Below are 12,342 nucleotides of genomic sequence, written 5' to 3' on the forward strand. Positions count from 1 at the left end.
TATATATATATATATATATATATATATATATATATATATATAAAATACATTTTTAAATCAAAAAACTTCAATTGTAGTCATCTTTTCCCAACTCCAATGTTATTAGGTGGACATATTAATAAGATTAGGCTACAAGGAAGATTAAATAAACTATTTTAAGTTTAACACAGAGGCTACTGCACTCTGGCTAAAATGATATAGTATAAAGACTGAAGGTATTTAATACAGAGTATAATGAAGTGCATTTGATGTCCTTTATGCATATCAGATTTTACGTAGAGCATAGAATATATGTTAAATAAATCCATTTTGATACAGATAAGAAAACCATAGGATGCACAAATAGACATGTATTTCTGATAAAATATTACTTTAAAAAAAATCACCAGTATTCCTATTTCAAATAAAGTGAGCATTTATTTCAAATAGGCTTTATTTTTATTTCAGTCTTTGAAATCTTTATTCTTTTTTTTAAAACTTTGAAATAGTAAATCTTAAATATGTGGAAGATATCTTGCTGCCATGTAATATCTGACATTTACACACATATACACACACACATTCAATCACTCACTTACACACGGTCTTCAATAAAACAACCCCAGAAAGGAGTTTAAAGAGTGTTGTGTTAACCAACATATCGCTGAGTTAGCAACTAAATAACAGGCAACATACACCCCTTTTGTATCATAAGTAGTGTGCATTCTTAAAGTGATAATGGAACTAAATTTGGAGAGAACAGGCCCTTAAGTTTCAATTTATTTGTTTCACAATCACAGCCTCCAACTGAAGGGAAAATTATGCTGCAGTTTGATAAATAAAGCCCTATACATTCAAACACAAAATGCAAAATGAAAACTTTTAGAACTTCGAATAATCAAGGACCTTAGATTAATTCCATCAGTGGTTGGGAGTTTTTTGTTGTTGCGAATTTGCTGGAGAATTTAGTATGAAAGCACTCTAACTAGAGTCTGATTATATCAGTGTCTCTATTTCCTTTTAGAACACACATCTGTTGTTGTGGGGGGTTTGCAGAGGGGAGAGTGTGGTTGTGGTTATTATGGAAATACGGCAAAACCAAATATTTTAAAGCAGATGAGAAAAAACCCACAAACAGTTGGCTCACAAATGTTGTAACGTCTTCCACACCGGCACACAAAGCCAGCAGCATCGGCATAGTGGGCAGCAGCGGCAGGCCTGGTGGCCTCGGATTTATCTGTTTCAAACACTGGACTTCTCTGGTTAGTTAACTGACTGGAGATTGTTTTTTCACTTTATCCCCCCTCTCTCTCTCTCTTTAATTGTTGTTACTCTGTTTTGCCTGAAAGCTGCAGTATCTCACTGTTCATTATTCCCTGTTCAGTCAAATCCTGTCCAAAATTAACTCATTGTGTGCTGCGGTGACTCTCCAGCAAGATGCACATAATGGCACTCACTGTAGTGCTTTTGAAACATTGGCACCTACATTGTATGGGCTACTCTTTTTAATTTGCTCAATACTGATTTTACTGGGCTGTGTTTGTTTTACAGTTAAATTCTCTAATTAGAAATATGTCTAATTATTGACAAGAAATTGCTCTAAAATCCTAAAGTTTCACCTCACCTAAATACTCTCTCTTCCCTGATAGAGAACTAATTCTGTGGGATCTGGTTGACGTTATTTCCTTTATTCTACCTTAATTTGAAAATTTCACAGGAGCTGAGACTCCAACCTAACACTGTGAGGTAGGAAAAGAGTCAACAGTGGATACTGCTGGGGACTAGTGTCTACTATCCTCGTCAAATTCCAGAGTATTCATCTTGAATTAAGTGCAGCCATCAGAAAAACCATAGAAATAGGAAAGTTGCTGTTATAAATTAATGATTATTTGCTGTGCGCAGTAGAGTGGCTGTTTGTACCACATTTTATTGTGATGTTTTATTCTTATTCAGTGCAACAGTAATTGGGTCTTAAACATGATAAAGTATCTTAAAGTCCGCATGGGTAGCTGAGCTGCCTACAGCAGGTTTTTAACTCTAGTTAAAGAAGGTTAATCAAAGCTAATGAATCTGTTTTATACATTGCCATGAGTTTATCAAAAAAAATGTGCCAGGAGGTGTCTGAACTAAAATCCCAGGTTGTTCAGCTGTGAACACAAATACATTTTTTGCATGATAATTTTGAAAATGTCTTCCATGGCCCTGGGTTTGTGGATACCCAGTACCTGCAAGCTCTGTGGTTTCCTTATCTTTCTTCAGTTCACTCTCCTGCCATGAAAAAATATGAGCCTTATGAAAATACAGGGGAGGAAATGCAATCCCACACTACAGCGTTCAGTGTGAGAATATCAAGAGACTGTAGCATTCAGAAGTCCAGAATAGCTCCTCTCTTTATGAAAGAATATGAGGAGCCCCCTAATAAGGCCAATTCATTAGAATAAGCGTTTGTTGCTAAATCACACCACGCAGGACCACAGGCATCCAAGCCAGAAGGGCGCAGCAATTAAAGTTGCCTCCCTTCAAAATGCAGCCTGCCCACCAACTCTCACCCACAAATTCTATTTTGTTTTCTCATTAGAAATGTGATTGAAGAATGCAAGTTCTTAATTTGTCAGGCAGCACAGGACCTATAAGTCTCCGGCCGTGACATCACTTTGAACACTTTAATAATAATAATAATAATAATGTAATGATAATAATAATAATAATAATAATAAAATCATGTGTGTCTTTTTCAAGGTGTAGAACCAACAGCATAGCTGGAATACACCTTGCAGCCCTGAAAACATTGCCTTGTTGCATTTGGGGAAAACAAAACAAAACAAAACAAAACCCCAGCAAGAGATCATCCTCCAAATATCTAAATTCACAGTGGTAGAAGGTTTTTAATCTCAATCCCAGCATTTACAGAAAACACACACACAGGCGCACACATTCACACACTCAGTCTGCGGTGACACCTTTCTCAGAACCTTTCGATCTCTGCAGAGCTTTGGAATGAGATTCAGAGCCACTCGGAACTGTTGCTGGCAAGTAAAACCCCTGCCTTCCAGACAGAGAGAAGGGGCTGGAGGGCCACTGTGCTTTTCCCTCCTGCTCCCTTTTTAAACCTAAATAATATTTGTCCTTTTCGGGAAGAATGTGAAAATAGGGATTCATCCACATACGAAGCAAGGTAGACCCCAAAGAGCAAGAGCAAGGGAAAAAAGCAAGAGGAGTACCAAGTCTAGTTTTGGTCGGAAGAAGGCCCACATCACAGGTTTTAAAACCATCTTTTTTCGTTTCACAAGCCACAACCCCCTTGATGAAAACTAGTTGCGAAATTCTGTGCCTGTTAGGCCTCAGCTAATTAGAAAAAATGGGCTTTTTTTTTTTTTCTTTTCCTTTCTTTCTTTAGCACCTTTTCTTTCAAGCATTTAGTCTCAGGAGGGGGATCCAGGCTCTTGGCCGGGCTGTTTTGAAAACACGCCTTTGAATGCTTCTCCCTAATTCACGCCTTTTGTTTTTCAGCTTTTGTGTTTGCCAGTTTGACCATATAACGTTATACATCTGGTGTATAGCTGTTGGGGCTTTTTTCTCCCAGGGATCCTATGCATTCCCTATAGGACCCTCCTGAGCTTCAATTTGAGCGATCGTGTAACATAAAGGGGCGAAGGAGAGCCTAGGAGGCTGGGGGAGGGGGCAGGGGGCAGGAGAGGGGAGGAGGCCTGGGGGAAACAGAGAGAGAAATGAGTGAAACATAAAAAAAAAAAGTTGAAAAGAATTCTTTTGCTCTCTTCTTTTCTTCTCACTGTTGCGACTGGACCCTGAGTCAGCCGGCGACAAGGCCTCGGTGGGAAAATGACGGGGCCACAGAATAGATAACTCATTGGAATTCTGGCAACATATTCCTAAATAAAACAAAAGTGGGGAGGCGGGCTGGGGGAGGGCATGTGTTCCTGGGGAAGTGCAGAACTGCACAGGGCTATGAGGACGTTTCAGGGCCAGCTCCCTGACTTGCCTCTTAGAGGGAAAATCTAAGATGGTCAAAGGAAAGGAATTCCGACTGCTCTGCCCAGGCGTGTTCAGCAGACCTCTTGCAGCTGGAGCTGTTTATTATTGCAGCTAGGATGCTGCTCTTGCAAACACACTTTGCAGGCTGGGGAGAGCCTGCATGTCCTGTGCTTTAGATAGGGTTTTCTGTCAAAATAAGAGTATACCTGGAGATTGTGATTCTTTTTTTTTTTAATTTCCAGATTCTGAAGGAGAAATCCACAATTCCTTCCTATTTAGTTTTCCCCTCTCTTTCCTAACCCTTAGCGCCCATATCTACCTTTAACAGCATGGAGACCTATGGGAATTACAGTATTCATGTAAGTTTTCTGATGTTAAAAGCTCCCAGTCTTCATGCTGACTTTGCTATTAGTGCACACTGATGGCTATTCTTATGGATCAGCCCTCATCTCAATTTCTCCATCTGAAAAATGGACATAGCATCACAATGAAGTCACAATTCTTAGTTTGCACACACCTTGAGTTCCTTTTATAGTGAGTTTATTTCAAATATGTATGGAACAGATATACAAGGCATATAGTTACACATATAGACCTGCTATAAATTATATCGTGTATATGTTGGTAGTTGGGCTTTTATATGTTTTGCAACTGCTCTAGAATCACTCCAAGCTTGATTTTGGTTGAAATAAAACCTAGAATAAATATGAAGACAATATGTTTGTAGCAGTTGTTTAAAGCTAATACCAGCAGCTTTTTCTTTTCTTTACTGCTGAACAATTTCAAAAACAATACTAGGCATGAAAGCAAAACAAACTCATGGCAGTGCAAAACTTACATGAGTTATTTGTGTGTTCCTGAATTCAAGAAGCTGGGGGTAGGGGATGGGGGATTTGTTTTAAACATAGAAATTGGAAAAAGACAACAAACTCTGCAAAATATCTTGGAAGGTTCTGCAGAATGAAGTGCAGAGTTTATTACAGATGTGATAGAACTTGTGGGTATAATTTTTAAAAAATAGCTCAAGAATACATTGGAGAAATTGTACGGAAAATATCATTTCCCCCCCCCACCATAATTGTAACTCAGGTTACCAGCTGATTTACACCTTGATAAGTTTCTCCACGTGAAATCTATATCCCTTTCTGTTTCTAATCAATTCAGCCACCTGACCAATAATGTGGATCCCAGGGTTAACACAATTAAATTAGCAAATGTTTGCAAGGAAATGGTAAAATCGTTTTTTGTTTTATTTTTTTTAAGATGTTTAACTAAGACACTTTGCACTTTGCTGTTCCAATCAGACACATAATTATACAATAGGCTAATTTTCAAGAATCTGTTTTTTTTTTTTCCTGAACGTTAATCAGACCAGAGAAAACGCCTGCTATTCAACACTGAGATGCACCATGATTTCCTTAGAAAAGCAACTTACCTTAAGGAAATAAATTCTTAAAAAATATATATATATATTTACTCCAAATTTCTTTCTTCACAAGATTGTTGTCTGTTTTCTTTTTTTGTTTAAACTGGTCTCAGAACTTGGAGAAGTAAGATCATCATCAACTGAAACAAAAACAAAGATCCATGACTTGAGTTAAAATTCTTAAATGAATTGTTTAGCTTTAAAATGTAAAACTGTCCCAGCGTGAATGTCACAAAGTCTAAGCACAGAAGGATCTGCACGTTACTGAAAACATTCTCTAACACCCAAAGAATACAGTATGAGTGTCCACCCTTATTTATACTACATTGTCTGTATTTATTATATTTTCAAGTGTGCTTAACAAGTTGATACAGTTTTCTAAGAAGATTTCTTAGTGGGGTTGAGACTCCTAACCTACCCACCTCCTCTCCTAGGTCAGGAGTCCAGGTCTGAAGAAAACTCTTCTTTCTGTTTCTGTAATAACTGGTTTTGTTTCTAATTCTGATGGAAGCTAAAATTAGAGGTAAACTTGGTGGCAGGCAGCAGTAGAGAAATAAAAAAGACAAATTGCAGTTACCCACTTAAGAAAATAACATTCTGTTGATTGACAAACACCCTTTACATTTTAGCCATTAACAAGTCTTACAGAAACAGGGACTGCCAATAACAAACTTGATTTCTAATGTCCCCAAGGTAATAATAATCCACTAATTTGACTATATCCCAGCTGGCCCTCACTAGCAATTTCTATTTGGTTTTTGCAGCAAGGAAGACTTAACTTTCTTTGGGAAAAAAAAAAAGCGGGGGGGCGTGGAGGGGTGGGCAGTAAAGTTAAGAAGGAGTGTGGAGAGAAAACACATGGAAATTTAATGTGAAAGTTTCTTGTTGCAATAAAGCTGTTAGGTTTGGCATGAAGACTGTTATCAGATGGTTCCTTTGACATTACTTGAGCCTTTCAGTAAGACAAGCCTGAAGGATTAGGTTGTCAACTTCAGCCTGTCATCTTTGGGGGTGGAAAAAAAAAGTTGCTTTTCTCCTTCTTTCTTTCTTTTTTTAATTTCTTTCTTCTCCATTTTCTTCATCTTCTTTTTTGTTTTTTTGGTTGCGTCTTCCCCACCAGCTTTAAGCTTTACAGACTGCTGAAGAGGTAGTTCATAGAAGACAACCTCAGACCCACATTGATCATGAAAGTCTAGCTTTTTTAAAGACAAGTGAGCCAGCCAAGCTGTGAGCCTAATCACCCTGCGCTAGTATGAATTTATCTAAAGAGGATTTCATGTGGAACCCCCGGAGCCGGCCGCCAAACGGATGACTGCACAGTTTAAGAAAGTTAGTGGGACTTTTCCCAATCAACTGTCAAGCCGCATAAAAGGTCTGGAACGCGCTGACTTAGGCAAACAATATTTAGCCATCTAAGGATACCATAAGGGCCAAGATTTTGCTTTGTTGGCGCTGACAGGAAATATTGATACGTATCAAGTAACACTCCTCATGTAAAAGGAGGATGTGCCTCCTTTCCTCGCTATCTCTATTTACAAAACTGTCTGGTGCTCTGAAAACAAGGTGGGGGCAGGGAAAATGCCAAAGCCAGCACTTTGCTGGGGACTGTTCCAGCTTTCCTGGGATCATTGTTGCTTGGAAAGAAGAATTGAGCTGAAATTGCCTCTTTGGGGGGAAAAAAGTTATTGGAATTGGAATTTGCAAATTTTCTGAATGTTCATTTGAGAGGTATACACTGGCCTTAACCCCTAAACTTATCCCTTAAATTTATCAATGAAGGAAACCTCCATGGACTATGTTTTGGAGTGTTTCTCTCTTTCTCTTTTTGTAGAATATTCTAAAGTATATTTGAAGAATCTGGCTGTGGAGGCTAACATGCAAATAGAAAGATCTGACTATAAAGTCTAAAGGGTAATTGAACTGAACTGGTTCCATTAGTCAAGACTCTTTTTGTGAGTAATAGTATCCGTAATCCTACTGACTCATGCCTTGTAGTGCTTTAACCACATGGAAAAGAACGTCATAATGTCTTGTCTTGGGAAAATTTGGAAACATTGAGCTGTTACCATAGAAAAAGCTTTAAATTGGAGGATTTAATTTAAAAGAAAAAAACAAAAACAAAAAAAATACTGTGATTTATCAGAATACTCTAAAGGTCCTCCATCAGTAATGTTGTGCCTGGAGTGAGATCCTTGAAGATGCCGGGGGTGGCAGTGTTAATGAAATACCCTTTGGCATGAAGCAGCATTTCTAGAATCCTGATGTAGTACTAGAAAGGAAAGTGAATTTTGTAACAGCACAATAAACAAGGGGAACTGAAGAAAAGAACCTGCTTGTTCTGTAAGGACGATCCTTCCTGTTAAACAAAGAAATTTAGGGTCGTCTGCTTTTCATGAAAATCCCATACATATGGCCTTTGAAATTTGTCACTGAAGATGGTTTTGCTCTAAGGTAAAATTCACCACTTTATAGCTTTTCAGCTGTAAGTCTCTGGCTTTTTCTTTTTTTTTTTTTTTCTTCTTCTCTCTTGGCCTGCAGCCCAATATGAATGTATGATCACTAGCACAATAGTTAAACATCTGAGTCTTTTTGAAGTGCCTTCAATGTTACAATGATGTGATGGTTGATTGCCTAGCAGTCAGTTTAGAAAGGAACTTCCTTCTGCCCCCTAGTGGTAGGGATTAAAGTTTAATGGCTTTCATAATACCTAGTTCCTTTTCTATTTTACACTTTGTCATATTTCAAGGACAGAGTACAGAGTTGGAATTCCTAATGAGTGCCTTCATAATCAGTAAGTATTACATATTTTTAAAAATTTATTATCGGTAAGGAGTCTCACAGTGTTGCACAGGCTCATCTCAAACTCCAGGGCTCAAGTGATCCTCCTCTCTCAGCCTTTCCAGAAGCTAGGACTACACAGATCACTACCCTGGCTAAGTGTATATTTAAAATACAAACATTTCTATGCTGAATGTGTTGTTTTACAAGGCACAGAATCATTTCTTATATATTTTAGCACTCTGCTGTGCTTTGCTAAACAATATATACCACCACTATAAATAGACATTGTCTGTAATGCTGCATTTTTCCTGGGAAAGTTCTCGAACTACTTAATGAATGCTGTTAATCAAGGAGTGCATGGTGTTGCCAAACTTATGGAAATATATGTGTTTGTGTGAGTGTGTGAGTGTGTGTGTGTGTGTGTGTGTGTGTGAAAGAAAGCATTGCCTACTGTCAGGTACTGTAGAACTTTCTATCTCTTCTCAGATGACTATTTTTGTATACAAGGCAATAAAAACAGTTTGCACTAATCATAGCCCTGGTTACCCCATGGGTCACAGTTCCTTTTTGTTGAAGTGTATAAAGAAAACCACATATACTCTAGGTAAGGGAAAGGGTTTGTGATGTTGACAAGATTTTGATGTGGGAAATGTTAATCACGTATAGCATTTTACCACTGACAACAAAGTGGAAGGGATTTGTTTGAATTTGTACCCGGTCCTAGGTTTCTGCTTATTTATTTGTTTTCTTTTTCTTTTTTTTTTTTTAATCTTTAATGGAGAATGCATATCCTGCCCCCAGGCAAGCGTTTCAAGGCACTTGAAAATAAGCACAGTGATATAGGGGTCCTCCAACGAGTGTGCATTTAGATTCTGCAGAAATGAAAGCCCACTTTGGAGAAGACCAAGAGACTGAGGAGGAGGAGGAGTTTCTGCCAAGTGGATGGGACAGCTGGACCTTGTGTAATGTGTCAGTTTGCTTCTGTGCCACTATTGTGTTGCTTATGTTGGAATGCAGGGAAGGCACTAGTTTATTGAATAAGGAGCCATGTAAATTCCAGCTGTCAACATGTGATCACTCCTGGGGACAAAGAAAGATGTTTTCTCTGTACCTATATTTGATGACTAGTCACAGCTATACATTTATTTGAAGTTGTTTTTTTTGTTGTTGTTGTTTTTTTTTTTTTTTTTTGTTGTTGTTGTTGTTTTGTCACCAGGTTGCATCTGGGTAGGTTTTGGACACCCTTCTCTTTTCAGACTTTTTCTGCAGGCTTAGTACCTGGCTTTAAAGGTGTGTTGACTGACATTGAAATGACACATTGCTAGAACTTACTCAAGGAGAATGCTGGGACTATAATAATAATCAATAGCATTTTAAAAGAAGAATATTTGATATTGTTTTATTTATTTCAGTTTAAGAGACACATGCTTCAGTCAAAAAAGAATAGTTCCAGACAAAAATGAATATACTACATGGCTTTTCTTATTGGAAAGCCTGTCAATTGGTTTATAACCATATCAGTTTAATCCCTTTCTTTGAAAACTGCTCCAGGGAACCACATGGTCCACAAAGGGCCAGACATACATTCACTTTGTTTCTGTAGTCTTGCTATCTAGCTCCCTACCCTCTCCATGTAGACTGAGAGAGGCTGATGACATGTCTGAGATTTTGAGCTGGGTGGTTTGGAGGCGCTCCCTACAAACTGGAAGAGGAAAAGGAGGAGAAGAAAAGGAGAAAAGCATTTTCTGAGTAAGACCAGCTCCAAAGCAGCTTGAGTCTCATGGGAGTTCAATTAGAGAAAAAAATTTTCATCCTTGTTCACACAGGCAAAAATTATTCATATCTAGGAGATCTCAGATGCCAATTTTTTTTTTCATAGCAAATATAGAACATTTTTTGGTGTGTGGTAGGATTGCAGCCTTTCTTTCTCCTCCCTGCAAAATTTCATTATCTTAAAGCAACTAGAAATTTGATGGCCTTAAGGACTTCCTCACCAGTTGTGGGCCTGGAATCATAATGTCATAAACATAATGGGTCCCTCATAACTTTTTTTCCTTTTTTACATCTTACATACATATGTAATGTATGTACTACCTATTGCACACATATGGAATATATATGGAAGTTATTCAATGCACAGCTATGATTCCCACATGGGACTTTCTGGAAATAAATGGTTGACCATAGATTACATAGAATGGAGAGATTTCTGGTGTCAGGATTGCCTTGCAAACTCACTTGCCCTATATCATGATATTTTTGAAGTTCCATGAATTTTCAAATAAAGAAAATCAACTCCAGTTTACAAATGCTTTGGTACATATGTATATCCTGGGTCATTCATTCTAGAACCCCATGCCCTATTACAAATTCAAGATGCTCAAATCTCTTTTATAAAATGGCATAGCATTGCATGTAAAATACCTCATGTGAACTTTAGATAATCTCTAGGTGACTTATACTACCTAATACAATGTAAATGCTATGTCAGTAGTCGTGGTAGTGTGTCCTCAGGGAATCCTGACAATAAACACTATACATGTTCTGTAAGTAAACACAATTGATTTTTCTGAATATTTTCAATCTGAGGTTTGTTGGACCCGTGGATTTGGAACTTGAAGACTGGAGGGCCAAGTGTATGATTTTAAAAGATATAAAGGGAGGCCTCATTTTGAAGTAATTCATTTGTTGTGAGTCATTGCCATGACCATCACGTCACCTACTGCTAAATGGCTTCCTGCTAAGGGACAGGTTCTATGGGCAACATAGGGAACTGTGCAGAGGTAAAAGAAGATGTTTCCTTACCTTGATTGAATTAAGGTGAAATAAGTGAGACCTCCCAATATTTCTAATTAAGACAAGAGCTATAAAAGTGATTTGTGACAAGTACCCCAGAATCTGGGACAAAAGGAAAACTTGATAAAAAGGACCCTGTCTTTATTTTAGATATTGATATTTTGGTCTTCATTGGTTGCCTGCTTTCATTTAGATTTTTTTTTATTCTTTTTTATTTTTTGTACCAGGGATTGAACCTAGGGTTGCTTAACCCCTAAGCCACATCCTCAGCCCTTTTATATATTTTGTTTAGAGACAAAGTCTTGCTGAGTTGCTCAGGGCCTCGCTAAGCTGCTGAGGCTGGTTTGAACTCGTGATGCAACTGCCTCAGCCCCCTGAGTCACTGTGATTATAGGCATGCACTACAACCACTCCTGGCTTTTTTTGATTTATAGTATATTGAATTTAAATATTATCCTCTTGATTGCTAAGTTTTTTTAAATACTTTCTTCAATTTTGCACCCAAGACAAGCACAGAGTTGACATCCCTATTTACATAGCATGAAAGTTGATGGCACACTTACATTGCTTCTGTCCATTTAGTTTTTTCTAGGATTCAGTAGAAGTCAATTTTAGCCAATTATGGAACCATTAAACACATACTAACATATTGACTTTTTCAAAGTTGGCTTTTGGGGTCTCTCACCCCTAAAATAAAAATTATTGCTGTGTTCACTGCTTTTGTTTTTATTTAGTTTTTTGTCTAAGTAACTAGATTTCTTCAAATTTAGAATGGATTGAAAAAAAAAAGGCATTTCCCATGGGCCATGTGTCTTATTTCAACGCTCTAATACCAACCTCCAAGCCCACACATCCAGTCACCTCTCAGGTATAGTTTATAATCAGGCCTGACTCTCTTGCGAGCTCTTCCAGGTAACACTCGATTCTCCTTCATTCTTCACCTGATTAACTGCCCCCATCTGCTGTGGAGTCCTGCTATAAGTCATGTGTCTCTCCCGGATGCTGCCCTTTGGGCAGTGGATTTCCGAGTCCCTAAACAGGGCAACATATGTTCTTCAACTCTGGAGCCTTGTGTCAGACATGCCACTGTGCTTGATGGCACAGTGCTTGATGTGGGCTGCTCCAAACTTCTTCCTTGCTAATTTAGCCTGGATAGCCCATGTGCCAGAATTGAGAACACTGTTAACATGTGTTTATAGGGCATGAAAGCACAGCTCTGCGCTATTATAAACCCCTGGCATATTTGACCTGGAAGAAAAAAAAAATCACTGTAGCACTTGGTATTTTTGAACAGATTGTACTTAGCTGACTGGAAAAGACAAAGAGATGAGAGAGAGAGAGAGAGAGAGAGAGAGAGAGAGAGAGAG

At 38.1% G+C, this 12,342-nt stretch overlaps 1 long non-coding RNA gene across 1 annotated transcript in view; it reads right to left on the bottom strand.

Moving 5' to 3' along the window:
- Nucleotides 1-4,858: 4,858 nt before the first annotated feature.
- The window catches only part of LOC125612498, a 34,994-nt gene continuing 27,510 nt past the window's right edge, over nt 4,859-12,342 (bottom strand). The window contains exon 3 of the long non-coding RNA XR_007342857.1: nt 4,859-5,538. This is a non-coding gene — a long non-coding RNA (uncharacterized LOC125612498). The remainder of the gene's footprint in view (nt 5,539-12,342) is intronic.

Source organism: Marmota marmota, unplaced genomic scaffold (genome assembly GCF_001458135.2).
Source record: "Marmota marmota marmota unplaced genomic scaffold, marMar, whole genome shotgun sequence".
Classification (NCBI taxonomy): Eukaryota; Metazoa; Chordata; class Mammalia; order Rodentia; family Sciuridae; genus Marmota; species Marmota marmota.